General features: G+C 34.1%; 1 protein-coding gene and 1 long non-coding RNA gene across 7 annotated transcripts in view; one reads left to right on the forward strand and one right to left on the reverse strand.

The window, feature by feature from the left end:
- Positions 1–26,816, forward strand: part of LOC118263348 (mucin-5AC) — a 136,479-nt gene that overhangs the window by 36,316 nt on the left and 73,347 nt on the right. For all 6 annotated transcript variants that reach the window (XM_050705672.1, XM_050705673.1, XM_050705671.1 and 3 more), the window contains one exon: positions 7,557–7,589. The gene's annotated coding sequence lies outside the window, so the exon portion shown is untranslated. The remainder of the gene's footprint in view (positions 1–7,556; positions 7,590–26,816) is intronic.
- Positions 4,980–6,760, reverse strand: LOC126912635 (uncharacterized). The gene is made up of 2 exons (XR_007707315.1): positions 6,516–6,760; positions 4,980–6,092 (listed from the first exon to the last, which is right to left on the reverse strand). It is a non-coding gene; the product is annotated as an uncharacterized LOC126912635 (long non-coding RNA).

Here is a 26,816-nt window from a genome sequence, read left to right on the forward strand (position 1 = left end):
GTTGCTGATTACATTTCTTTGTGATTTCGTACGAACCACTAAAATTTTACTTCTGATGGATATTTCGATGTTTTATTATTCATTGAATACGAAATTTATTATTATTGGCTGCATCGTTACAGGTATGAAGTCACTCAGTATAAATTAAGTTACAATACTTTTACAATTTCCGTATCATTAAGCAAATGGCATAATGAAATTAAACTTCGCATTCGGTATTGATGTCCGTCGCGTTTATTTACAGCGCGATATATTAACCGAAATGTAACTCATTGAAACTTAATGTGCATTACTTTTATGAGTTGTTATTGTAAACAGAATATATCAAGGAGGTAATTATTACATTATGTGGTCAACTGGCGTGGATTGTGAGCCTCGTTGTTCGTAATTCCTATTCTTCACATTCATGTGGTTGTCCGCTATAGAGGTGCAAATTGTCGGCACCTCGATGTCTCGTCGTTCCGCCGTCGCGTCGCGTCGCGTCGGTTTGTTCTCGGAGCGTCAGGTGAATCTTTCGTTTTCATCTCGCCTTGTATTATGCTAATCAGTCTCACTTTGCGAATAGAATGAAATTTAATTTCTCCGCAAAGTCCGCCCGTTTAGAAGTTTCTTTTTCTCAGACTTATTCAAATAGGCACTCGGTGATTAATTTTTGGAACTCATTCTCAGTTTCATTGAATGAAACAAGTTTAATTAACAAGTTCAGTGTCGGGACTTGGCATAAGTATTATAACTGTTTGAGTTCAGCCATGTTCTCCAGCAACTGAGGAGTCTTCGCTTACAAATACTTTATGTAGAAGATCCCAAGTTTATCCGTAAGTTAAGCCGAATGAGATATAATTATATTTCCTGAATAGTAACTTAGATGCTTTTAGAATTCCATCCAAAACAGAAATTAGGAATTTATAATTTCCGGAAAACTAGAAACTTTTACTTAAAAGGAAACTTTATGTCTGATAAGTTTTATTAGAATATTATACATTTTAGTCTATTGAATTCTGTAAATGTTAGGAAGCTAATATAAATACAAAATTGTAAGATTTTAAGAACCCGAACTATAAAATGTTTTAAATACTAACATTACTCTTGTATCAATCCTAATAGACTTGTCAAAGTCATACAGTACATACATTTGCCTTACCTATGAACCAATAAATATATGCTGGAAGCTTATACCAAAATATAATCATTCACGCATAAAGTCCTCTAGAGAAAGGTATCACAATTCATTCAATTACAACTTATGACCTCTCTAACAGCAATCAACGCCTTTGTTACTGGGCCATTGTCGTTTGCAAATAACTCAGTCACTAGCCACTATTAGGTCAAGCAAAACATAAGTACTAATAGACCAACAAAAAAATAGAACTAATTTCATATTATTAGTAAGTTGTCGCGGTACATTGCCTGCAGTTTTTATTAATTTATCACAACTATTTGTTAACAATCCAATTATTATTATAATTAGGTATTATTAGCGTAGCAATCGTATTCTATTATAATAATGTGTGACATATCCTATTGCGGTAATTGGTATAAAAAAACGTGTGAAATTAATTAATTTTGTGCTAAACGGAACTCTGTGCGTGAATGCAGTTTTTAGATCCGTATCTTTTTATTGATATAAGGATGTTATTAAATTAAAATAGTAACAAGTGATAAATAGTGGAAATAAATATCTTGTACTTATAATAGCACTTATAATGTAGTATTGAGGAAAGATAAAGACGTTAACAAAAAGTTAAACTAACAAGGCGGAGTAAATAAAAGTGTTCAAAGTTCAGTGTCAGTTTGTCATCAAAGTAAGTAAATATAGGAAGAACGACAGAATTCAAGCAGAGAGGCAAAACGTCAAACTAAACAATTGCATTTAAAACCACTCGACAAGAACACAATCAACACCAAACAAATCGACTAAGACAACATAAATTTCACGAGAACCATCAAAAAGATTAATGACATAATACCAGGGTATCATCGCATTCGAAACTCGAAACTCCGGATACTCCGATACCGTAAAATGTCAAACAATACATAAATATCTGTAGCTTTCTCGGCAAACTAAATGGGAATTTACCGTCGTGGCCAGGACTGGTTCTATGACGTCATCAGGCGACAGGGTCAATCGTCACTCTCTCCGTAACCTCTGACTCCAAACAACCTGAGCATCTATAACTTACATAACGGTTACGTATTGATGCATAACGTTGATAACAACCACGGAAACTTATCATTTTGTTTATTTAGAGAAACAACATTGTCTAAGAAGATTGGATTAAATAATCGTTGTAAAAGTGAAAGCTATGAGGCTAATTGAGGCTGTATCATGGGCTACTGAGCTGATTAAACTGTCACCGAAGTAATGGTTTAAACTGTTTTAATTTACAGTCGTGCGTGTCTTTGAAAACTTCTGTAGAAACGTGTAAAAATGTTGCTTCGTTACCAAAAAACATTTATTTTTGATTTTTATCAATCAATGCAATGGTGATATAACTTAACTCCCAATGTTTTATCCGCCACACATAGTAATTTAATGATCACTTAATCCACTCCTTAGCAATTGTTTTCGGAACAATATCGTTACTAAGGAATAGTTTAAGTAATCAGTAAGTGCCGTAATTATGTGTACTTCTGACGACTCTTTTGTGCGAAAAAGGCGAGATATTGTGTAATTAAATTAAACATTCGTGTACATCAGCCATTAACCCTTTAGCATGACCACACTGTTACAGATCGTAGTTCTGTTAAGTAACAACTCGAAAGAAAACCTTCAATGTAATATTTTCATACCTACATTCATATGCAATGGCGTAATTACGCCATTCTGGCTACACTATATTGCAATTGAGACCATTCCACTGAATGTCTATTTAAGTTTCATTAAAATGTCTCTATTACCCTGTTCGTGAATTATTTCTTTCGTGACACAGTAATTGAGTGTTGGACAGTTTATTGAAATACTAGAAAATTATACTCACAGCAAATTACTCGCAATCAAGCTTCGAAAGGACTTGGTGTTGCTGTGTTTCAATGAAAAAATACTTTTGTGGCTACGTTTCCCTTTTTATTGCTACGTCTGTTTTAATAGAAACCGTATTTTAAACTATATAATACTAGCTCATTTTTTTAAACTGGGTTGCACCGATAGTTATATTACACTAATTATTATAAATGGGTATCTTTATTTGTTTGGGTGTTTGTCTGTCATTCATGCCAAAACGAATGAACGGATTTCGATAATATTTAGTATAGAGACAGGATATGATCTGACTTGGGTGATAGGATACTTTTATCCCACGGCAACGCGAGTAATGTATGTTTATTGTGAGTACAATAAAACTACGTAAATTTCACACTCATTTCTTTCGTGTCTTTATAAACTAAAACATTCATAACTTAAATATAATTCTTGTATTATGAAATACTAAGTTATTTAAATGGTGATAATAGACGGACGATAAACCTTTGACGCCCTTAGGGTACGCACAACTCTTTACTCTCTACTTTAAAATGCACCCTCTGTCACTCGCCCTCCCCCTCCCCTACTTTTATTAACACAATTAATTTTGCATTATGTACTGAAAGATTTCGACATTATTATTTTTCACTCTGTTCTATTAGAACAATGGAGATTTGGTCCCAATTTGGATTAAAGCTACACCTACTTGTATCATTTTCTTCGAGTCAATGAGTGACTGAATTAGATGAATCTTGAAGTCTTTTTCATTAGATTTTATAGCAACAAGTTGTAGTGAAGAGTCATTTTGTATTGAATTTGAATTTATTTGCTACAAAGAAGTATATTCTTAAAATAAATTTGATAAATCTTCAAAAGAATTTCGTAAATTAAATGCATAGCTATACACTAAGATCTTATATGGCTAAAAAAACCGTCTATAGAGCACTCAATAAGACTGGAACATAAAAGGGTTCTTTAACAATGTCTGTTAAAATTTCAACGTAATCGGTTTAGGGTGATTAATGAATAAACCTATAAAGATACAGATTTATCTATCCACCCTCAAAGGAATTAAGGGTTTCTTTCAACTGTCGAAATGAATTTTTAAGGCTTGATAAAAAGGATAACTGAAGGATAAGAAATAGGATTAGGGAATTCAGAAAACTAGTCTCAAAAACAAAGTTACAAAATATTAAAATATACGCAAATCAGATACTGGATCAAGATTGCTTATGCATTTATTTATATTCCGAAGTCCTTTCGTTACTTAGAGTTTATATCGATACAAAGAATACATATATAAGAAGGGATCAACGAATCTTGTGTAGGGCATTCACATTTGAACTCAGTTTATTTTTAAGTTGACGCAAAACATACCTTTTTTGTTGGTTTTTAAGGCTTACGATAAAAACTTAAAAGTTTTTGGAAGACGTGCATGACTTATGTGCTGAGATATTATTACCTCAATACCTACACTTGTGTGACACACGACATTACGTTCAGCGTATTATTTATCGTATTTTTTTTATTTTTTATTATTAGGGTACAGAGAGCAAAGTTCCCTAAGAAAACGAGGATTCTCTGACCAGATGAGATGGTCGTGTCTAGCAGGCTTTCTGCCCAACTGTTGTTAGTTGGGATCACAGAACATATAAAGAGAGTAGAAATGAAATAGTCCCTGATTTGTATCAGAACGCGTGTCGCCGTTTCTCCCACCCTTTAATTTCACTACAAGCAAGAGACCAATGTCTGAGCGGATTACCCCCACAAATAAATAACACACATTTAAATCTCGAATTTGCTATTGGTTGTCACACAAACGCAATGACTGCATTTGACGTACACTCTAACACGCATAAAAACTCATGTATGCTAGGGCGAGACAAAGGTCGATTGTTGATATCGATAAAATTTAAGTAATCTTGTTTTTGTTTTACAAGTATTGTTGAATATTGTGAAATTGTATTCATGCGAAATAGAAACCAAGTAATAAAAGTAAAATAAATAAAAAATACACAACTGAATTTTAAAACCAATTTTAATACTCAATAAGTTAAAAATCAGTAAAAAATAAATAAATCATAGGCACTTTTGAACGTCAAAGCAAATATAATAATATTAATAACGTCTGTCTGTCGGTCAGCCCTCTAGTGAAGCTATTTGCTCGTTCCAAAGTGTAGATTCCTATGGAGAAGATCGAAGATCTGTTCTTCGATCTTTTTCAATTAGTTTCACAATACAATTCTTGATAACATTGCTTTTCTTTGCATCGATTGCTTGAACTATGTGAGAACAATGTAAAACTAATATTCAGTCAAAGCGATAGAAAAAAAACCTTAAGAACAACAAAATTAATACAGTCTGGAGCTGACCAGTCCCAGTTGACAGCGCTCGTTCACCAACATGACACGTACACCAGCACCGTCCAACTCAACCATGTTGCAGGGAATCGAACGATCCAATGCCCGTGCCACCGCCAGTGAGACCTTTGAGTGAGCATGACAACTCTAAGCTGACACAAATGCATTCTACTAGTCTAATTTAGCTAATTACAGGGCTCTCACATTTACAATAATCTGTATAAAGTACAGAACACATTGAAATAACATGGTTATATTATTTCATTTTTTAAATTTACGAAAGATGATATTTTAAATATCGCCATTTTTAGACAAAAAAACTGATTTAAAGAGACTAATTTAAAATTTTCTAAAATAAAATCAGTTTACTTACTGAATTACACATTGCGATATTGTGCGGATAAACGCCTAATTTTAAGTTTCTTTTCCCTGACTTTGTTATTATGTAATTATCAACATCGAAATGTTGCGAACGAAATATGCTACATTTAGTAGGAATCCAGGAGCCCATAGTACAGGTTTTCCTAGTTTGGGTTCCTGAATCCCACCACTTGTCATTTCAATTGTTTTAAACCTGGTCGTGTAACTTGCTACATAATTTATTATACTATTAATTATTATATAAGCTTAGTTTTTAAGACCAATGTCTGTATAAATATGGTGGAGATAAAAATATACGCAGTTTCTAATCTGTGTGGTGGAACTTGAAAAAAAAAATAATTCTACCAGTTGTGTCAATCCACAATTTTGTTACACCTGGATCTGTTGGAAACCTAAAACATAATATTAAAATAAATCATATGTCACATTCTATAAAAAAATAAAAACATAAAACTCACTCAAAATCTATATTACTAATTAGTCGTAATAAATAATACTTATTATTTAAATTATAAAGTGTGCTATTGATTATAATAGACTGTATCATAGTAACAATCGACATTGATTACAAATTTGCCCAACACTATCGATGTCATAGATTTTGTGGAAATGAGCTTTTGTTTCGGTACTCGGGACTCTCGCAATGGACGTCATACATTGCGCGATTGCTCACGTAGTGCAAGATTGTACTCATCTATCGCAAGCAATGTATTACTATTAGTCTGCTTGCGATTATATCGTTTTTGTCTATAAATTTCATAATACTAATGTTATAATTACAAATATCACACGTATTTTTATGTTTTTGGACTTACCGGTGAAAAGAAATTCCTTCTCGTGCTATGCTACACACCTGGTTTCTTTTCCGACACGTTATAATAGCGCAAGACGGCATAATATAATATTTTTGCGGAGATACGTACGCTGTCAAAACATGACAGCGATTGCTAGCCGGTAAGTATGAACATTTGAGCGTTATGACAACGGTATGCACGTTCGTTCGCACCCTCGGCACGCGTGGCCCGCCCACAAGGCCAATCCAGTCTCTTTCTTTTATCCATGGTTGGGATTTTCTATCTATGTTTATTCGCATGTAAACTTTAAAATGTGCGATGTAGGATTTATGACGTCATCCATTGATTTGTTCGTTGATCGTCTATGTGCGACTTCTGTCATGTGTCGTCACAGATTAACATTTTTATTGTAACTGTAGAAGATTCCTTTTTCATTTAGTTATTTATTTATACTTTAACGTCTATTACAATGAGAAATAAAGATACATAAGGCGGTTCAAAGTATGGCATTGCACTAAGGAATTAGAAAGTAACATACCATTAAACAATACATGTAAGAATCTTTCTTTACAGGGCAAAGTAAATATTATCATTCCTTGTTACCTTTTCATGATTACACAATAGTCGAGAATAATAACATAACCGGAGGTATCTTCGTTAGTTAATCGTTAAAGTCTCAAACGCCCTGAGGCCCTGTCAGTTTAAACTGAATATTAACTTTCCTCGTGAACCGTGATATACTGCGACATGCAAAGATAATTTCGGTAAAGTGACAAAGTTAATTATCCGCGTTTATGTGGAGCGAAAATGTTTAGTTAACATCGCGCAATTTTGTGGGAAATACTGCATGCTATGATACTCTATGGGTATGGTATCAGGAACCATTTAAGTTACGTCAACCTCATATATATTGCGAATTCGATTTCACTCACTCATGTACACCTTTTGTATATAACTATCTCTGTCCCTATCTCTCTTTCTCTCTAATTAATTATAGCATTTTCAGATTCAGTTTGGTAACAAATGGTGTGACTTATCTAATATGCGTTTTATTTTTTACAGATAAACTGAAACTTCGTCCGCGGTGTATTTCTGGTAAGTGAACCTATCCAAATTATTTAACACTACTACTAAACTCATTCACTTTAGATCTGTGCATTCCTTCTTTGAAACTATTGCGAAAGATCTAAATGAAATTAGTAATGGATATCACTGTCTTATTTGTATTCGTTGCCCACGCGCACGTTGAGTACGCCGACTCGCCGACCAATCTAAAGCCCCAACACGAGCACTCGAGATAGAGCAGAACTAACATTGAGTCCACATAATTAATGGCACAAGGTAGGTGTCCCAGTTAGAACTAGCGTGTCTTATTTAATTTGGCACGAGCTACATCGGAAACTATCGACCCTCCGGCGCCGGCGGCCGGCGGAAATCAAACTAATCGATTTTCATTTCGCCGACAGGAAATTAAATCCTTTGAGAGTCGTTCTCGATAACGGATTTCAGCTAAGCACGACACGTGTTCGGCTATTTGAACGTCGGATAACGGGTTCTTTTTTAATATTAACCCCCGTCTCTACGACTTCATTATTACACGGCACTCGTTTAAGCTTTGGGTGAAATTGGATTTCGTAAATTATTCTTTTAATTCGAACGTTAATGGCTGCAGGGAAACTACATTTTTCGTTTTGTGAAGCAATTTTAATAAATATTAATTTTGCGAACGTGAATTCATTTGCGAACGAAACATTTGCGCTGGTTCTACATGTAGGCTATGTATATTGTGTACATATATATAGCTTTGTTTACAGACATACAGAAAAAATACTGCAGCCATCATTAAAAATCATGTTGCTGTGAAATGAATACAGAACGTATGATAATATTCATTTGGTTCAATTTGCTTTGATGGGTACATTCATAATGAAACAAATAAATTAATTATTCGTTACGATTCAACTGAAATTCAGCAGACGATTGAAATTTCAGACATGCAATCACTACTTTTGAAAGAAAATAAAGAAGAAAAATGGTGTATTCAATATAGCAATTAGTATTATGAAGTTACTAAGATCAGACACTTGATTTCACATATAAAGTAAATAGTGCGTGAATCGGTTGAGTATTTCACAAAAACTATTTTGCTTTGCGGTAAAAACTTAATAGGCCGTTGCCACATAAACGCTAAGCTGATAGACTATATTGACAGGGTAAATTGCTCGTCCAAACGAATTAGGTTTTTTTGACTAAAATACAGTGTTGCACTATTTTTTACTCTGAAGTCTATCTGCTATTTCAATAGATAATATTTGATGACAAAAAGTTCTAATAATATCTTATTAAATTATTTTATTGTTGATGCTCTGACCTAGATTTGTATAGTCAGGTTTTTGTAACACACAAATAGCTTTTGCTCTTTATTAAATTACATTTTTTGGTTTCTTTACCTAAAGTCATAGCGGTAGAGTTCCTCGAAGATATTTTCGTAGTAGAAAAAATCGTAATATAATATTACTGTTCATAAAATCATAAGGTAAGATCCCTTTCTGTGTTCAAAGAATGTCGACGCAGGCAAAAAAAAATCTCATCAAGCAAAATTGCGAGATTTTTCTTTCACGGAACTATACGTACTTTGTTCGTATAAAAAATAATTGAGATCAAAGCATGGAAGCTACTTCCACCATCAAGGAACTGAGTGGAATACAGACGAACTGTTAACTACTCGAGATTCATTATTTTTTCTTTTTCTTCATTTTTAATCAACTCCTTCGTATAATTATTATTTCTACGAAATTCTCTTTGTTAGTTTATTCGCCAAGTCAACTTAGTGCAAGTGATATAATAGAAGTTGCTTACACTTTTCTCGAAGATAAGTAAACTTTCGTAGGTAAAACAAAACGTAATATTAATTTGTGTGCAATATTTGCTCAATTTCAGATAACTCTAATCGTACTTAGTTCTATCTTATTTATTAGGACCAATGCCCAAAGTAACAAACCAGTTTCAAACACATAATTAATCGAAAATATATATTCAGTTTCGTATCACCTAATTACTAAAATATTGAGGAGAATCTACAAATATTTGAAAGCCAATGGCCAGTGCGCACCAAATATCAATAAATAAACTAATAAACAAAATTATTCGAATATTTCACAATCACCCAACCATTCAATTTAAATACCTACTGGTTCACACCTCGAACTAAATTATCCTCACTTCAAACAGAATACATAAAACCTCTTTATAGATACTACCATAGATTACAGAAACAAACAAAAAAAAACGTGTGATGCATTTTCAAGCCCCAAGTGGCCAGTACGCTAACATGACAGCTGTCACATGAATAGAAAAAAAAGCAATATGATGCTCAGTGCACGTCACGTCAGCATTGTTTACAAAGATAATTCGATAAGGAGTAGCGCTATGACATGTACCTACGTAAGAACACTTCGATTTGTCGAGAAAGCAACGCAGCCTCCCTCGGGAAATTAAGAAACGGGATATTGCCGCTGACCACGTCTTCACATTGAGTCCTCTGTACCTATGTGACTGTTCACGTTTATTTTCAATTATCGAACCGAATTATTTGTCATGGGATCTTGAATGCTTTTTTATCTGTATCGTCTTTCCACCATTTTGTTTTTTGCTTGAAAATAAACTTGGAAATCGAACCACTTTTTACCACAGATAAGTAATTTCGAAATTAAATTAAATCTGTTAGTTCAATTCTACTATACTGAATTTATTACCGTTTACTCGTTATGACGATATTTACGAGTAAATAAATTATTCGTATCCAGATATTAATTCAAATATTACAAACATTCAAACTACTAAATAACATGTGCTTACTACACTACGTTAATTAAAATGTGATTCAAATAAATAGGTACCATTAAATTAATACATTTTCAAAATCTAAAGCGTCATTAATAATGTTCCGTTTTCAAATCGAGCAAAGGGAATATAAATAATAACTATATTTTCATATCCCTGGTAATTGAATGATATTTGAACATAACGAATCGAACATTAAAGTTGAAAATTAAACAGTTTTATTTCAAACTAGCAAACCCAGCGAACTCCGTTTCGCTACCAATGATTTTCCTTGTTTTTCCCTTATTTTTTATAAAATTTTCTCGCTATAAACCTCGAGGAGCCCGAGACCTTTCCAACGAATGCAAAACCGTGGAAATCGGTTCGTGCGTTCTGGAGTTATAGCGTCAGGAAGGAAAACCCGACTTATTTTTATATAATAGATTAGCGTAGCAACGTCGCCGCGTCTGCGCACGCTGCTTATGATGAAGAGTCCTTCTGTGACTCGAAACTAGTAGAGCTTTTCTCCATTAATAATACATGAGTAAACCGTGATTTTTAGTTAATTTAATATATCTCACGATAGTTTTTATAAAAATATAGTTCTATTCATCTAAAAATAGTGATGCACTATGTTACTAAAATACCTAATAATACTAAAAGAAATCTTCAATAACACTAAGCTTCCTCTATAAATAAAAAAGGCAACGTCTATACGAAAAGGCTCACAATCATTCACTTATTCAATAAATGTTTTGAAAGCCGAAGCACGTGCCGACCAAGTAAGGTGAAGCATTTAATAATTATCTACAAAAATGTTTGCATTATTTACTAGTGAATTAATGTTCAGTACAGAATCTCAGTAATGCCGAGATATGAATGAACTTGTATTATAATCACTGACCGTGATAATGGCCCTGAGTGTTATTAACCTAAAATACTTATGAAAATGTATTCGTTCATTTATTTTTTTGTTTAAAGAGAATGCTATTTAAAGATCTTACTATTTTTATATACAATCATTGTGGTTAAAAATTGCTTCTCGGTTTTTATAGTATGGGTCTAATGGTATTGCACGGTTGCTCCGGTGGCTGCATAACTAGCTGTTGTGCAACTCGTAGCGGTTTCGATTCCCTCACGAAGCAACTCTTTGTGTGATTCACAAATTGTTGTTTTTGGTCTGGGTGTCATGTGTTGTAAACGCAACACAGGAAAATCCTAAAATCATAGTGTGAGGCAACGTTTAAACCGGATATGTTTCCAAATCCTATGTTGGTTATGAATGCTGCTTTTTAAATGTCGTTTATGAATAAATAACAAAAAGCAATAACAGCTATCAAAACAAATAATTTTTATATCTCCAACTCTCAAGAACACCACAGTCTAAGTACCGTCGCGTTCGCAGCACTTATCAATTTTATCTGTCAGTACACATTTCATATATGCACATAATGCGTTGCATATCATTTATAATGTTGTGTTATCGCCGCCATAGCTGTTATATATCACATAGTGAAATGTGATGGTGTGCTCCAACTTCATACGTTTATCATTTTTATAGCTCGCACGAAACGTGGAACCGCACGGAAAACTATACGGTCGGCTAAAAACTTTTTAGTGGTCGCATTTGTTTTTCGGGTGTATTTTTGACATGAATTACCTTAATGGTTTCGCTTCATGGGTTCTTGATTTTAAGGACCTCCGATCCGATTGCTACGAAACTTATAACATGAACGCTTTTTTTCGAGGGAGGAAAAACATACACTGACTTCACCCGCCTTGGGCCAAGCGAGAGGAAGTGTCAGACTCTTACTGACTAAAAAACACTCCGTTCCTACTGCTGCTTTTTGAGTCGGTGTCCTGGCAAACCATCTAGGTAGTCCGCAGTTTCGGATAAAATAAACGCAACTGGCGAAAACTCAACTTAAATCAAATAGTTAGGCTTGATATAAACAAAGGCCGAAGCTATTAAAAGACGTACATCTATCCGTTAGTGGAATCCCAAATGGATTGATGGATTAACTTAAATAATGAAGGGGTGAACCCTGTCAATGGTCAACGTCGGGCAGCAACCAGAAGATGTAACCAAACTATCTGTTAATTCTCCGAACAAATTGAGACTGACTAGCGGTATTAACAGCTACCACAATTTACTGCGATCCTAGTACCCTACACGATGTTTTGATTAATTTCTTTTAATAACTTGACGAATTTATTGTGAAAATTTGATGGAATTTCCAGCTGTGTTTTTGTTATAATCGTTACAAATGGAATTTCCAAAGCTTAGTTCTTATTTTCTATATTCTTGTTATTCATTATATCAATAAGTATGCACTATCTCAATTTGGTTTTGGTATTTACTGAAAGATTCATCGCCCGTCACTTTTCTCCGTGTTTTTAAAAGATGGTCAAAATTACCATTTATATACTTACATATATTATCCTGCTTACATATTTTTAACAGACAGAATATCTAAAGTATATTATTCTACGAAGATAAAATATTAAAACTTGTAATAAGCTTGTCTCTATACAACGAGCGTGATGCGTGAGAAGAGGGTCGACCACAAATTGCTTTTAAAATAAGCTGAGGCTACCAAACATCGGGCCGTTCATAAAAATAAAGACATTGTCCTCTTCTAAGAAAAGAGCCACCTGTTGCTAATGTCCAAGTAGAGTAATACTTTACGACGTAATATCTCCGTCAAAAAAAACGTTATATTATTGTTGACAAAGCATGTAAATAAAAAAAAAAATACGATTAAAATATGGATAGGGAACCTTACTTGTAGGGCTATAATTAACTTAATTCTTTTTACATCATTAGAAGACTGACAAGAGTAGGTACATGTGTTTTATCGATAAATCGAAATAAATGTAAAATTTTACTGTATAAAATGTCATCGATGAAATACGAGTACGTCACAGCAAACACATCAAAGCAAACAGAATTCGAATTAGAATTTCAAAAGAATCGAAAAACATCTCGCTACAAAATATTGCATAATCATCACATATTTTATGCTCGATTCATAAATTAATGTTGTTCCCTAAATCCGGAGCAGTGGCTTTCACATCACGCGCAAGTCAACAAGGGTTGAAAGGAGGAAAATGTTTTTTTTTTCATCGTACAGGTACGGGCACAGAACAAAAATGATTTATTATGTTTGAACATCCGTGTAAACGTACTTAATATTGCATTAACGCTAAGTTGACAACGTTTTAAATGTTTTCCTCGCTCCTAAGTACATTACAATTGTATTTTTTGCGCTTTTCGACCTTTAAAGTAAGAAGATTAAAAATGGGCCCGTAAATAATTTATGTTTTTTTCCGAGTACAAATATACAGGCTCTCTTTTAAATTTATGTTAGGAAAGCAAACATTCTGGGAAATTGTAAATATAATATTTTAAGTTATATAATTCGCCATATGCTGCTTCAAATATAATGCTGTGGGCACGAGTGTGTCCATTTAAAAATTGAACGGTAAAGGCGAGGTCACACAAAACGGTCCGAGGAGTTGGGTCGAGGGTTCCGTCTCAATACCATACACGGAAATTGCAAGTGACAATCCGAATATGGACGACGCATTTTCGTGTCCATTCGGCTGTTATCATAACTGTTCGTGATGTAAGTGCTTACTATCAAAATATCATTAATAACAAAGAATATTTATTTACTTGTTTATTTATTTCGCGTCGATGTATAGCATGATGTATGCAAACGATTCTTATGATTTATAACAATCTAAAATATTTTTAACTTACATTAGAATTCCAAAAAACAAATAGTTAATTAAATCAAATTGCAGCATTGACCCACTGCATAAAATCTGATAATAATAATAACTTCTAAATAAAATAGTAATTTCATTAAAACTTGGAACAAAGCAGGCTGCTAGCTAGCACTACTTCTATAGTCTAATACAGTTCCAAACAACTATGTTTATAGTTGCATTGAAGTTGAGCATTAACTAAATATACCGTCATTTCCATGGCTTAAAGGCCTCTTTGCGTCACATCATTATAATAGTTGGGCTTTTACCGTCCTCGTGAAACTTTTTCGACGACACAAAGTTGGTGCCAACAGCCTTTGTTCGCTTCTATATCTCTAGTGCGACGCTTTTGTTGGGACTACGTCCTAACATTTTGTTTTGTTTTAGTACTTATAATATTGTATTTTTATAGAAACGAGACTGTACTTAGAATTTCTACGAAACATGTTGTTATTGTATATTTTCAGTTTTTGCTCAAATAGATAGATACCTACATGGTAGACTCATACAATACAGATCAAATAATATTATGAAAACAATTCTTAATGTTTCGTACGTATGAGCAAATTCTTTCGTTTAAAATGTTCTAGAAACAATCGCATTAATCAAAATAATAAACAATAAATCATTTCTAATTGAAAATTAATTTACTAAACCAACTTTTACGGAGGAAATCAACTCTGATAAAACTGAAGAAGTGACGAAAACCAATTAATATTGCACCGTGTAACTTGTAACGTGCAATACACCGGGAAAATATACACTTACCTACATTTTGGTCGTAAGTGGAGTGTAACGAAGTGAGGAATGCCTTGAAATTCCAGCAATTAATACTCCACTGAATGCTGAGAACTGAATTAATTGAAGTTTTTTCTCTCAATATGGTATCACGATGGCCACACAAGTTGCTAATCAAATCACCTTCAATTAGTCCTTACGTGTTGGCCCTATGCTGTGATATGACTTCATTTGTGAACATCAGTATTTTAAGTAAAATTGTGTACATTTTATGACAAATTTGTAAAGTTTATTTACTTATTTGTCTTGTTTTACTACTTAATACATGCCTAATTCAGTTAAGTAGAAATATTTTTGGATCGTCGTAAAAATGTTTGACTGTTAATTAACAGAAGTAGTACAAAACATACCATAAACAGTAGTGATTATTATTTAGAGATTTTAAACTCTAGTTTAACTTAAGCACGAACGGCAATAGGTCAACCACGGCATTAACCGTAACCAAGGTGCCCATTTAATTATAATTTTCTCACTTTCTCCACAAAACACTGATTAGTCACATCACCTAATTATGCAAGTAGGCATATTTTCTATACTATAACCGTTTCAAACTTACTTTTCATACAAACCACAAATGTTTTGGTATTAAAGTCACGCGTAGTTGCCTTACATAATGTGCGTCTCAACATACTTCGCATAACACGTGCATTTCTACAGAAAAAAAAAACTATTTGCATAAACGTATGAAATGGTGTTAGTTACAACAGGCAAATGAAAAGAAAAGTATTTGGCAAACGTATGGGATACAGTTTAGGTGACAAAATGACCAAAATTGCATAAGAGTGCGCACATATTGTTATGTTGGTGAAGAGAAAACAAGCTAACACATTAACGATATTAGAAGACTTGTTATTGTTATAGATACAACAGACTATTAACAATATCTCTTAGAAAAAACTTCTACAAGAAACCGAGCTATGTCAATCACAATCATTTATCATACTTAATAGTATAAGAATGATAACATTAATATAGCCTGAAGAGTCATGTGTAGATGTTATCCGTCTCTTACATAAACACTCGTTAGATTGATAATATCTATTTACAATGTATCTTGTAATAACTATGGGGCTTCAATTTCGCCGCGCCATTATGGGAGTCGTCAGTCGCTTAATCCAGTGTGCCCGAGGCTTAAGTTCGGGCGAAAGTAAACTGTTCATTATACGCAATCATGGATGTGACAAACTCGTACGCAAATGTCATTATATTCTTCTCTAGAATGACATCACATTACAACGCTTTCACTACACGTTGACATACGTAGAAAAGAGAATTAGCTTGCGTTACGATGCCATTTTTTGTGAGAACAACTTTTTGTTTGAAAAGAAAATTCGTTTCACACATGATTGGTATGTTTTTTAAACTAACCTCTATGTGGAATGTTAATGTTACTTTTATACGGTACACTTTAGAACAAATTAGTCTAAACTAGCTTATGCTTAAGTAATTACTATGAAATATAATAAAATAACATTTTGAAGCGAATTAAGATAATGGAAAACATGACTTGAAAGTCTGAACTTTAAATGGTGCTTAAATCGTGAAGAAATACTCGACTATGTAGAAACAACATTCTATTAATCTGTTAAACATGTACTTAGCTTATCCCAAATATGTCACAAGTTTTAGTCAAACAAAAAACTAGAACTAAAGAAATAAAAGTGTCACTTACGAAACTAGCTCCATTCGTAAAATGAGAACAATTTATGTATTACACAAAACAATGTAATAATATAATAAAACATAATGTGTAACTGTTGTGTTAATGTTCATATAAAAATAGTTAAGAAATTACGGCACACAGTTAAGTATTAATACTAAGAATAAAAATAAAAATACTAATTATAAACTCTCTATTTATCATACTTAATAGTACTACGACTTTTATATTGTCTATGCTAAACCATTAAAACAAATTGTCAATATAAAACATATAGATACCATTTGTTTATACATTGATGTATATTATAATGAAGCACTAGCATTTACATATTTGAATGTAAATCATTAAATAAAGAATCAGAGCAATAAACTTACATATAAGATGTTTAATTTATGAATTCGCAAAATTTTCGAAACTTACTTATACATACATGCATTCTTTTATTTATATAATAAGATAGATATAGCTAAATGTTTAAGTTTATCTAAACACGGTTCTAATTTCACAATTTTGACTTGCTTAAGAAGGTAACAACTTGCCAAAAAATCTTTATTCTACGTAGAGAATGCACAAGACAAGTGCACTATCTTCGAAAAAAATCTCTTCTTTGCTAATTTAACATTCTGTAAGCACAATGGGTCAATGTTTAAGACACTTGGGTGACGAATCACCAAGTCGACCTGTTTTATCTCACATTATTGCCATCAAGCCCCCATTTACGCACGAGCACAAACTGAAACCTTGTACAAATCTGATAGACCTTCCTGATCTTACACAGAGGTCTGACCAACGAGATCCGTCATAAAAATTAACAAGGAGTTTTATTATCTGTGCGTCTTTATCACTGGCTGTTATTGTGACTACAGATATTTTTGTCTAGAAGATGTTTTTGATAGAGCTGTGTGTGTGTGTTGTGTGGTCAATAACACGACTAGAAGGATTCATTTAAAATCTTTTTTGTAAGATAGGCTCTATCATCGTCTCAACTTCAGATTATATCGTCAATAAATAAACTTTTGAGTCGAATTTGTAAGATAATCTAATATATAAAATTTCCATGTCACAATGTTAGTTACCGTACTCCTCCGAAACGGCTTTACAGATTTTTACCAAATTTTATATGCGTGTTCAGTAGGCCTGAGAATCGGATATTATTTCTATTTTCTAGAAATAATTTATACGGTAAAACAACGTTTGCCGGGCCAGCTAGTAACACTATAAAATTTAAAAAAGTTAGACAGGCATTCAAAATGCAATATTTATACCAATATAGTTTTGCGTAAAATAGTCATAACGATGCAAACTTTCACAGCGATTTAGAATTTATTTTACACCTTTAACCTCTGTTAGATAATCGTTTAAATGATATAATATAAATATATTATTTATTACATAAGGAGAAGTTTCTTTCTCTTCTATCTCCGTATCCTTATAAATAAAAAAGAAATATATTAAAATCAAATAGCTATTTAGAACTTCTTCAGATTCATAATTCATTTGCAAATTAAATTAACAAAAAAAAAAAATTACGTCACGACTTTTATAGACAGGCACTAGGCAGGCAGAGGTGCACATTACAGCATGTAATGCCGCTACACAATGTACACCCACTTTTCACAATAATTTATGTTGTAAAACGCCCAGTAGTTCTGCGCCCAACCCGTGAATCGAACCCGAGTCCCAGCCCGGCAGTCGCACTTGGCAACCACTCAGCCTACAAGGCAAAAGCTAATAATGTACAACAATACTAATCACATTGATTTATTCAAAAAAATAATTATCGAACACAAACAAGTGACAATCAACGTTTGAAAGTTCTTAATTCAAATCTTTGACAAGCCGCCATTTTTTGCTAACATTAGAGAAATCTTTCTTTGTAAAACGCAACACATGTTACATTATTGAGTTGACAACCCGAACGGACATAATGAGAATAGATTTTGTGATAAGAATGAGTCACTTTGTAAACCAATTTAAAATGTAAACGTAACATGCTGTAGAGATTATGAATATATTACTGCTCGCATTTGAGTATAATGGGAAATGTCAAAGAGGTTAATATAGATTCTTTATTAATTTTATACAATAATAAAAAGTAATGCATAGAATTTGAAAACTGGACTTACGCTTGTGAAATATCTCTTTCTATAGTTACAAGTCTCCCCAATAAATTAAAAGTCTGTCCTAACAATAAAATTAATTTAATTCTGGCAACAAAAGTGAATACGCTTACTATTGAACGTAATTATTACTGCGTTGTTAGTCAAGTGGTCGCAGGTGCGACTGCTGGACAAGACGACTCGGGTTTGAATCCCGGGTCGGGCAAAGCATTAATGGGCTTTTTTTGGTTTTTCGAAAAGTTCTCAGTAGTAGTACGGAGTTTGGAATTGTGCCCAGTATATGGCAATAGGCTCACACCTATTACATGGGACTTATAACATAAACGTTGAAAAGTAGGTGTACATTGTAAAGTGGCATTACGTGCCGTAAAGTACACCTCTGCCTACCCTTTGGGGGATAAAAGGCGTGATGTTGCTTTGAACTTAAACCTCTATCTTCTGCATTCTCAATAGAATACCTAAAAGCACGATCACTATATAACAATACGATTTTATAAACATTCATACAGAATTAATTCGCAGAATTTCTAAATTCATTGTTCATCATTCACAATGCTTGTATGACAAAAAACAGTATCAACGAGTATGTTAAACCGATGTCCGTTTTTGTTTAAATGCGGGCCACGTCCCATACACACGAATCGTATTTATATTGAACACCAATAGCGTGAAACCACTGTTTCGACATGTTTGTCACATTCATTTTACATTTTGATCGCTATAAATTCTATATTAAAAGGCTCGTATCAATATTTGGTGATACTGGCTATTTTTATTCGGTTAGAAAGTGTAACTAAGTCTTTCACTGCCAACAAAAAACTGTTAAAGGCTATTCCTTCACTAGTATCGGACAACGTTGTCCGACATGGCGTCTAATGTGTTAAACTTGGGTTGAACTAGTTGTCATGCGATACGATCATTATCTCCTAATAAGTAGTTTTGAGATTAACATAAGAATAGAAGTCACATTCTCTTTCACCTGTTAGGTTATATTAATCTTACGTCATAGGTATACCTGGATCTAAATACAGACTTCGATCTCCGGTCGAAATTTCCATCATCTGGAAAGCTCCCGTCTAAGTAAATTACAAAAACATCAATAACATCACACCTTTTATGACCGAAGAGGTTGGTAATGGTGCACATTGCGGCATGCAATCTCGCTATACAATATACACCACTTTTCACTATTTGTGTTATAAGTCCCATGTAATATGGGGTAATCCATGTAATATGCCACTCCGTGCTACTACCTAACTGAGAAATTTTTAAAAAACCGAAAATAGCCCAGTAGTACTTTGCCCGACCCGGGAATCGAACCCGAGACCCCTTGTCCAGCAGTCGCATTTGCGACCACTCGACCAACGAGGCAACAGTAGTAACAAAAACAACGAATAGTTTTAAATTTTACATAATATATACATAATACTTTTTATGTCATACCACTCTGTAAGCAATCACAACAAAGAATAGGCATAACAAACAGTTGAACCAACACCATAGGTATACTTTTCACGGTACACTAGCCAAACAGTTCATAAACACTGAAACAATATTGCCACAACAGATAATTGCGCTCCAAATTGCGTTTTTATGTTCGAAACGAGTATTCAGGAACAAAAAAATGGAAAAGTCAGCCTTCACGGCGTCTAATAATGACTCTGATTACACTCTATCGTCTAGTTAATAGTATGATTATAGTAGAACACAGGAAAGGGAAGGAACGCAGGCAACGCAAGCACTGCTTCTCAAGGCGTGAGGTCATAGTTACACAAACCTTGCTACTATAAAGGTTTTGTTAAAACCGCTTTTGTATTATGATCTAATAATGAAATTTTGTCCTTCGTGAGTTTTAATTCACATAGATTTTATGGTATTATTTCGGTAAGCCGATTATAACATAATACTCAAAGGTTAAAATGGAGGTCGTAATCCGAATAAATACATTTCCTTCTTACAAATTGTACTTATTAGAATCGGACGTGCATAGCGTTCGTGTTTAATTGATTACTCGGTTAAAGTAGGTCACGTATCTGTTAATAATGTTTAAGCCTAGTGTTTTGTAGTCTGATTAAAATAAAAAACAAAATGTGATTTCGATTACCAACCAAGTGATTGTCTGTGTGCGTGCTTTTCTAGAACTGCAGTAGTTAACTGAATCAATCTGAAAAAAAAAATCAGGATATCCATCCGCCCCTAAGATTACCCACTGACCCAGAATTCATCAACAGTGTTTTAAAGCAAAAGTAACTACAGTGAGTACGTTCTCAAATTAAGACAATTTCATTCAAAATTGAAATTACAAATTACTTTCGTTTACCACAGCTATTTACGCACGAAATATGCGAACCACGCCCATCACTTACTACCTTTTTACATTTCGTCAACGATTTCTTAATGCGCACGCGCCGCACGTATCAATTCACGCTTCCGTGACTACCCCCAATTGCCTCTAAAAACTTTAATAATTGCAAAAGATAAAAAACCGTCGAAAGTCAATGCCAAGATAGAAATTTGGAACTACACTCTAGTAATTCTAGACAATCAATATTTCGCAAATACTCATTCGAGTACCTATATCTAGATTGTATCGCGAACTGCCAGTAATCACGTACGAGTTATTGACACCTACATAGAACAATTATGGTGAGAAAATAAGGTTAATTGTGGCCAAACCCAAGCCTTTCGAAAAACCACTCGCGTTATTTCGACAGACCATTCAAGTATAAATTGTAAGCGGCTCAGTTAACAAAACATTTGAAATATTCCCCTAAAAACTCTCGACTATACAAGTCTAACAAAGCGGTTGCTTCCTAAGGAACAACAATAGAGGGACTCATCCAAAATGGGCCAACATTCTATAAATACGTACTAATCATCTATCAATTGGCGAATTTATGAAGGCTCCGTAGTCGTTCATAACGACCATTCAATTTCCTTTTCAGCATCGATGTACTCAGGAAACTGGAGCATTTCCCCTCACCACCCGGCTCCCAATCAAGCATTCAATATATACGTGCCTATGTGTAATCACAATTGACGTGAATATTAAGAGGACTTCATTGTTAATCGGACTTCCGATTTCTTTATCATAAATCCGAATGATTTCATCCGTGGAGGTATAATGACGTACGGGATTATTATTTTATTGGAAAGGAAAATCAAGTTGGATTGATCGATATTCCATTGTGATGGGGCTGACGTTGACGTGGACGTTATGGATTGGTTTAACATGACGGCTTTAATACATTCTAATTATTATGACATCACTAGTAGTAAGTAATTGATTACGTTCATTCAAAATAAGATTAGAATGTAATTTATTTTAATTTCTACAAGCTTAAGAATATGTTATTACATATCTCACTCTATGTTAGACAATACTATTTATTTCAAAAAGCAAAAACTCAACACAAAGAGTCGTATTTCAGATATAATGAGCTTAGTAAAATATACGCTTAAAACTGTAATGTAGATGAATTACTTCAAACTCTAAAACGAAATCTCGAAAAAAACACATACAAACAAACCTTAAACTTCAAACTATAACACACGAACTTCCTTACAAAGAGTGACGATAATTACTGGAAATGTCTCGTAGCTAAGGTAAAAAGGACTTGGGTATTTCCTGCACAATCTATTTGTCTAACTTTGTAAGGGTTGAGTGGAGTTTAGAGGCTGCTTACCGGAACACAGCTCGTTAAGTCCCGACTTACTGCAGCCGCGTCCACATTGGGCGTAGACGGTTACGTGGGTAAGATAATTTAGTTCGTAGGAACAAGGTTTGTGATACTAGATTTAAAATAATGTTAATATGAGAAAGTTGATTTAGGTAGAGAAATTTGCAATGCTGGGTCCAATATCAGATTTCATAAGAATTCTTAAATCTGGACGGACATTAAATATGATTTAAGTAAAAAGTCTAATAAATCTTCGCACGACAATGATAATCATTTGTTAACAAGCATTACAATCGCATCACTGTCGCCCAATTATTTTGTATTCACGTGAAATTATTCGAAATGGAATGTTAATATGTATGTAATGCAAGCTTGTCTTCAAAATCGTCCCACATCCAATTAATTACTTCGGATAATCGTTTATTTAAAGACAAGTGGAACCACTTTCACTTTGAATGTCCATTTTGATGACTTTAATATTTAAATGATGTACAGAGAGCGTATCAATCAATCATAACTGACTATAGTTAAACGTTGTGACAAAAATGATGGATGTGACGGTTTAGGTACTAAATGTTGGACCAGTGTGAATGTGTCTTTGACATGCAAGTATCGTTAGGCTGGCGCTAGATGGCGCAGGAAGCGGATCCCGAGATTGCCCGCCCCGAGGTGGAGATCTCTTTATTAATGCACGCCCGTGCCCGCCGACGACGGCGACCTAACCAACTTTAAGAAAACTATCTTCAGTCTTTAAACGCGTCTCGCATCCTCTCATTTCATTCACGTTAAACAAGTAACAGTTTATTGCTAGACGAGAAATTCTCAACGAAATACCTTTTCCAACCAAACTAGACAATTTTCAAGTTGTCCGCCCGAAGAAAATTACACGGTGAGCGTCGAAAGCGTCCGTCCGGCGATGTTAACTCAAATACTGTCATTAACGAAATACAGTTTCCTCTATGAATATATTAGTGGAGCTTTCGTGCATTGTATACTGGACTTGAACGTTTGCGATAACATGAATTTGAATAACAAACTTGTTATGTTCATCGTTAGGTAAATTGTGCAGGTATGTAAATGTGAGGTGTTATGTGTACGGCGTACGCGCTGAATGATGCGTTATGATAAATCCGGCGTGGACGCCTCTAGCGCGAAGAACAATGGCTTCCTTCCTGGAGTGGCGAGAAAGTGAGGCGTTGTGTGTTCCCCTCGCTATATAAATAACATAATCTCCTCGGAACATCGCCACTTGATATGCGCATACGCTACAAACGTCGTATTAGTGGGAGACTCGCTTTATTACATTGCCGGCAACACTTATTGATGTTCTTTTTGTGTGATAATGAGGAAGACCAAATAGAATAAAAATACAACTATAAACAATGCTGCAAATTGGATCGATACTCATCTCAGATGTGCCATTATAGATATTGTTCTCAAAGCATTATAAAACCCTGTTAACGGCAAAGAAAAACACAAGCAGGTTCGTTTGTAAACAATGTAAAATCTTGGAATAATTTAAACTAAACAAAAACCAATTATTGTTTACTTCTCTTTTCTGTTTTCACTCTTAAAATTACAAACACAATTCTAAGTGTTAATTGCATTTCCAAGAGAAAATAAACAGTGAATAAGCAAAGACAACTCATTTACACGTAGTTGCCGGTGGCGCTGTGTTAAGCCACAATTAGTGCTAGGCGTACGCCGCTCAGCGTAGTCGCAAATCCCTTTCGCTACTGGCCTAAATTATCAAGTACTTATTGCGAATAATTCAATGACCACGCCGAATTTGGGCGTGATCTATTGCGTACGTTATGAAAAAAGGGAAATTTTTAAAGTGACAAAAATGTTTCTAGTTTCTTGCTCAACGAATTCGCGTCGTCCAAGACAAGCGAACGCTTTGCGAAACTAGTCGTGATCGCTTAACCACAACTTTCCGCGTCGAGTAATTTTATTATTTATACGCGCCCACTTACTGGGTGATATTTCAAATGCTTATTACACGCCGAGTTAGTGCATACGTGACGATGTTGAGCCCGATATGGCACCGCACCATCTTTACGTCACACCATAACTTACAAACTTTCTACTTTTTGCAGTCCCAATCCAGCTTCATGAAGTCAACAAATAAATCAACTTAAAAATAAACCACTTGAGCTTAATGAACGTTAATAAACAATAACGAACCAAACAATATAGGACAGCCACAAACAAAACCCACCAAGATAGTAACCTATTTAAGGTAACGAGGTCATAAAATTTAACAGTTATAGTTAATTCCTGACCATAAAATAGCTGGGCGGGCGGTTTATCAAGTAAAATTGACTTTATAATTTTCCCTATCATCAGTTTTTACTTCCATAAAGAAGTTACGGCAAAATTCTGCCAGCAAACTTGAGACCTGTCGCTTACTATAAACTTGCCTTTTACCAAAGTTGCGGTAAGTTTCGATGATAGTTGGTTGTATTGAAACGGCGCTTTACATTTCGTGTTCGGTAGGTAGTGATTGTTGGTAGGCTTTAAGTGAAATGTTAATGTATGCGGTATTAGGATTATTTTGGATGTAGGGGCAGTTGCATGGTGTGTCCATCTGGTATTGAACGAGGCCGCGGGCTCTCGGTCAGCTCGCCGCAAACTGGTTTCGTTCATTATCAAAAGTCAATAACTTTCCGATGCATTCCGAGTCATGGCCAAGTGTCCGTTCGATAACGTAATAAGTAAATACTGCGTTGATAACCTTTGTTGCATTCGGAAATCACGATGTTGTCAAATCTGAAGATGGCTGCGATATCTTTGTAAGGTTTTACTTTCATTCGACTTTCGCCAAAAGCAGTTTTGTTGATCCTTGACACAATAACACGGAATTTCTCTTTCAATTTCTCGGAAGGGAAATAACATTTTAAGTTCCATAGCTAAAATAAATGATATGTAAGAGGTGGAGCTAATCCATAATTTATTTTTGTGACTAATTAGTGAAATACGTTCCCGTTTATTTTAGAATATAACTCATTTGTGCAATTAGCAAGATAAAACCCATTCCGAGAGCTTACCGCGTACGTAAATCTAAGTTTTCGAGTACTATTATAATATCTAACAATGTGTATGCACATGGAATGGCTCGGCTGGAATGTTTAACATTATAAAAATGAATAGAACAAATTATTGTACTTAAACTGAATAGATTACCTTTAGGGGTTGCAAACTGTACATAGTTGTGTATATTTTTTATGATATAACCCAGTAAACGAGCAGACGTATCATCTGATGGTAAGTAATCGCCACCGCCCATGGACACCTAAAAGACCAGAGGGGTTGCAAATGCGTTGCCGGCCTTTGAGGGATTAGGGATTTGAGGGTTGTTGGGAAAATCGGGGATTAGGAAGTTTAGAAAGGGGGGTAATTGAACTTTACTCACATAACGAAACACAACGCAAATTAGTTAACATAGGCCAACCTATAACTCTAATATAAATTAAGCACATCGAGTTGGACGTTAAAAAATCATGATATATTTTTACAATGCTAAAAAAAATTCACAAACCTGACCAACTATTTCAATTAAGGTTAGACCTAACAACAAAGTTAATTATGCTAATTTATGTTTTGTAATTAGAGCGTAAAAAGTCAATTCGCGTATATTTACTATGTGTCGTAATTACAATGAATTATAGTTTTGTTTCAGTTTACGGCCGTTTAGTAGACTATTTGTCTCTATTATTCAAGGTTTACTAATGTTATTGCGACTAGAGTAGTTACAGTAGGTACAGTAATAAAGTTTTCACAACGTAATGATTTATTTGACAAGTTTATGGAGTGCAAAAGGTATTAAGACTACTTTTATCGCCTACTTAATTATAGTCAGTAAAGGTGTTGGCCTTATAATTATACTTGAAAGTAAGTAGCTATATTTTAATTTACTTTTGTTTATATTGTTATTATGTAGCCCCGCCCTATGCACTTCGCATAGTTGGAATTTTTCAACTTTCCCAGTGGTTATTTTAACCTACGGCGAAGTAAAATGATATCATGTGATAGATACATATTACAAAATAACTTTTCCTCTTGCAAAATATCTCTGGCCGTGACTTAACATTTTCTTAATGTATTTTCGTTTAAATATTATAAATAGTAGAATATGAAATAGTATTTCTATAGCATGTAAAATATAAATAAGTATTTATAAATATAATAAAGCTCTTATATTTTACGGAACAAGAGAAATCGGAAATGTAATTACCGGGTATACAATAACGGCTAATTAATATCTGAGCTGTACAATAATTAGTGTTTTTATTACAATTTAATGACAGAAAGTGGCACCCGGCCTACTGAGCTATTGATTCTACATATTAACGCGTAAACTTGCAGCTTTCTCTCAAACGCGGTGACTGTCATTATCTGAGACTAGTGTCTATTAGAAAATTATTAGATATTCTTAGCTATATAATAGTAACTTTGTTAAATA

This window comes from Spodoptera frugiperda, chromosome 27 (assembly GCF_023101765.2).
Source record: "Spodoptera frugiperda isolate SF20-4 chromosome 27, AGI-APGP_CSIRO_Sfru_2.0, whole genome shotgun sequence".
Lineage (NCBI taxonomy): Eukaryota > Metazoa > Arthropoda > Insecta > Lepidoptera > Noctuidae > Spodoptera > Spodoptera frugiperda.